Consider the following 4,681-nt stretch of genomic DNA (forward strand, 5'->3'; position numbering starts at 1 on the left):
TTTAACAGAAACCTTTGTGTAACTGCAGAGTGAGAATGAAAAATTAGTAACATGATTTACTCAGCACAGCTAATGTCGTGCTGCAGCCATTTAGATGTGTAATCTTGGTGAGGTATTGTTTTCACCTATGACATCCATTGGAGCCAAGTGTGAGCTGAAACTGAACTCAGTAGTATTCCAAACTGTTAAACCATCATTTTAAAATTAATGAGGCATATTTAATTACATTGTTCTCACTAAGATATTAATAATATGTATCAAATAAAAAATAAATCTATATATAAATCAAAATTTAAAATTTATTTAAAAACATTATTTCATAGTTATCTCATACTTTTAAATGTTCTATTATGCATGCTTTATAATGTATATAATATCTTAATACGACAGTACATGAATATAACATTAATATTTTAAACAAGTCTATTATATATTTTAATACATTTTTACATAATTACATACAACAAATCTACTCAAATTTTAGTGTGTGTACACATCAACCTGGGATCTTGTTAAAGTGCAGTGTCTGATTCAGTAGTTCTAGGGCTAGGCCTGAGATTCTACATTTCTAACTAGCTTTCCTGGGGGATCATGATGCTGCTTGTTCTTAGACCACACTTTGAGCAGCAAGGTCATGGGGCAGGGAGGCAGGGAGGCAGGGCTCCAACACAGTATTTAACTGCTAGGGTTGCACATCTAAAATGTTTGGTGATGACTAGGGAATGAAAGGACTACACTCCATTCAGGTTATCCTCCATAGCCACTGCTTTTCTCAGTGGAATGTCTGGTAAGTAGTGAGCTACAATGGCTGAGGTTCTGCCCACCCTCCTTAACAAACATCTGGATGTAGCTCCTCTCTGCCACTTTAGCAGTCAGCTGAACTGAAACAGGATTGACATCTTCAAATTCAAACTGATGTGATCAGCAATGGCATGTGTTCCAGCCTGGAACTGAGGGATAATAGTTGCTTCTGCCTCAAAGGACTGACATGAGGGTTAAATGAAAAAAGACATCTAAAGTACTTTGTAGAGGGCTCAATAAGGTATAGCTATTATTGTTGGAGGTATGGTTGCCTGTGGACTGGGCCAAGATTTTTTTCAGACAGTTATTTTAGGTTTTCTTTAACATTGAGAAAAACAGGTGATCAAAACCCCACATCACAAACAATGGCATTAAAATATTTTTAACCTGGAAATATTTCAAAGTAGCTATAATCATCTTAGCTACTAAAACAAACAGAAGATAAACAGACAATAACAGCAAAAACACATACACATGCAAATTCAGGAAGCCCCCATAAAAGCCTGGCTTTGAGAGATGGAACTTACTTGTGTCTTCCCAGATACACTTGCTGCAGAATATATCCTGTGGTATGTACCCTACAAAATAATTTCTGCTATTCACCAATAAAAGTCTGGGGAAAGCTACTGAAAATTACAAATTTGTTTTTATAAAACTTGATATGTAGGCCTATTTCCTCATAATAATTAGTTAAGACATTGGTTTACTAAGACGACTCCTACCTTGTTATAATATCATCTGCATATAGAACAATGATTATGTTTCTGTTAAGATTTTTTGTTAATTGGGCTGATTTCAGCTTTTAAATCAATGAGAGCCCATACAATTGATATCTGGCACATTTGGACACATGGAAGAGAACTTTGATTGCAAGGGCCACATTTCCCTTCTGTATTTTAAGTGTCTCTACATGTGAGCTCAAGTCATCACATAGAATTAGAGCATCTATACATTTTCAAATATCAGCTGGCTTGTTTGGTTTTAACTTGTAACCCTCACAAAATGGATAAATTCCTAGAAATATACAATCTTCCAAAACTGAATCAGGAAGAATCAGATAACCTGAATAGACCTATAACAACTAATGAAATTGAAGCAATAATAATAATAAAAAAAACTCCCAGCAGCCCTGACAAGATGGCTCAGATGGTTAGAACATCATCCTGTTTACCAAAATGGTTGTGGGTTCAATTCCAAATTAGGGAACATACCTAGGTTATGGGTTCAATCCCCTATCTGGTTGTGTATGCGAGGCAACCAATCCTTGTTTCTATCTCACATTGATGTTTCTATAGCTCTCTCCTCTCCTCTCTCTCTAAAATCAATAAACATGTCCACGAGTGAGAGTTAAAAAAACAACAACTCCCAGCAAACAGAAGTCCTAGACCAGATGTCTTCACAGGCAAATTTTACCAAACATTCAAAGAACTAACACCTATCTTTCTCAAAGGATCCCAAAAAAATTCAAGAGGAGGGAAGACTTCTAAGCTTTTTTTTATGAGGCCAGCATTATCCTAATTCCAAAATCAGATAAAGACACTAAAAAGAAAAAAAAATAATAGGCCAATATCCCTGATGAACAAAGATGCTAAAATCCTCAACAAAATATTAGCATACTGGATCCAGCAATATATTAAAAAGATCATATTCCATTATCAAGTTGGATTTATTCCAGGGATGCAAGGTTAGTACAATATTCACAAACCAATAAACATGATACATCACATAAATAAAATAAGGATAAAAATCACATGATCATATCAATAGATGCTGAAAAGTATTTGATAAAATTCAGCACCTATTTATGATAAAAACACAGCAAAGTGGGAATACCTCAACATAATAAAGGCTATATATAACAAACCCACAACCAACATCATACTCAATGGGCAAAAACTAAAAGCATTTCCCTTAAGAACAGGAACAAGACAAGTGTGTCCACTTCCACCACTTTTATTCAACATAGTGCTGGAAGACCTAGCCACAGCAATAAGATAAGAAGAAATAAAAGGCATTCAAATCAGAAAGTAGAAAGTAAAACTGTCATTATTTGCATGATGACATTATATTGTACATAGAAAACCCTAAAGACTCCACCAAAAACTAATAGATCTATTAAATGAATTCAGCAAAGGAGAAGGATACAAAATTAATATTCAGAAATTGGTGACATTTTTATATACCAACAATGAACTCTCAGAAAGAGAAACTAAAAGAAATCAATCCCATTTACATTGCAACAACAAAAATAAGATACCTAAGGATAAACTTAACCAAGGAGGTAAAAGACCTGCATTTGGAAAACTACAAGACATTGAACAAAGAAAAAGTGGACAATACAAACAAGTGGGAGAATATACTGTGTTCATGGATTGGAAGAATTAACATAATTAAAATATCCATACTACCCAATGCAATCCATAGATTCAACACAATTCACATTAAAATACCAATGGCATATTTCACAGATCTAGAACAAATACTCCAAAAATGTATATGGAACCACAAAAGACCCCGAATAGTCACAGCAACCTTGAGAAAGAACAAAGTAGGGGGAATTATAATACCAGATATCAAATTATATTATAGTTATTGTAGTCAAAACAACTTGGTACTGGCACAAGAATAGGCATATAGATCAATGGAACAAACAGAGAACCCAGAAATTGGCCCAAGTCATTATGCTCAATTAATATTTGCCAAAGGAGGCAAGAGCATACAATGGAGTAAAAATAGTCTCTTCAATAAATGGTGCTGGGAAAATTAGGTACATGAAAAAAAATGAAACTAGACAACAAAATTACACCATACATAAGAATAAACTCAAAATGGATAAAAGACTTAAATGTAAGTCATGAAACCTTAAAATTCTAAAAGAAACCATAGGCAGCAAAATCTCAGACATAACTTGTAGCAATATTTTTGCTGACATATTACCTCAGGCAAGGGAAATAAAGGAAAATATAAACAAATGGGACTACATCAAACTAAAAAGCTTTTGCACAGCAAAAGAAACCATCAACAAAATGAGAAGGGAACCCACTGAATGGGAGAACATATTTGCCAATGATACATCTCATAAAGGGTTAATTTTGAAAATATATAAAGAACATATACAACTCCATACCAGGAAGACAACCCAATTAAAAAATAGACAAAGGAGATGAACAGACATATCTCCAAAGAGGACATACAGATGGCCAATAGACATATGAAAAAATGCTTAATGTCACTGATCATCGGAGAGATGCAAATTAAAACCACAATGAGTATGACCTCACAACTGCTAGAATTGCTATCATCAATAAACCAACAAACAAGTGCTGGAGAGGATGTGGAGAAAAGGGAACCCTCATGCCTTGTTGATGGGAATGCAGACTGTGCAGCCACTGTGAAAAGCAGTATGAAGTTTTCTCAAAAATCAAAAATAGAGCTGCCTTTTGGCCCAGCAATCCCACTTCTGGGAATATATTTTAAGAAACCCAAAACACTAATTTGAAAGAACATATGCACCCCTATGTTTATAGCAGCATTATTTACAATAGCCAAGATCTAAAAACAGCCCAAGTGCCCATCAGTAGATGACTGAATAAAAAAGCGGTGGTACATTTACACAATGGAATACTACACAGCTGGGGGGGAAAAGGAAGGAAATCTTACCTTTTGTGACAACATGGATTGGCCTGGAGAGTATTATGCTAATTGAAATAAGCCATCCAGAGAAAGACAAATGCCATAGTCTCACTTATATATGGAATCTAATGAACAACATACACTGACCAGCAAAATAGTAACAAACGCATGGATATATGGAACAGACTGACAGCTGTCAGAGGGGAGAGGGTTTTGGAGACTGGATGAAAGAAGGTGAAGGGATTAA

Source organism: Myotis brandtii, unplaced genomic scaffold (genome assembly GCF_000412655.1).
Source record: "Myotis brandtii unplaced genomic scaffold, ASM41265v1 scaffold2637, whole genome shotgun sequence".
Classification (NCBI taxonomy): Eukaryota; Metazoa; Chordata; class Mammalia; order Chiroptera; family Vespertilionidae; genus Myotis; species Myotis brandtii.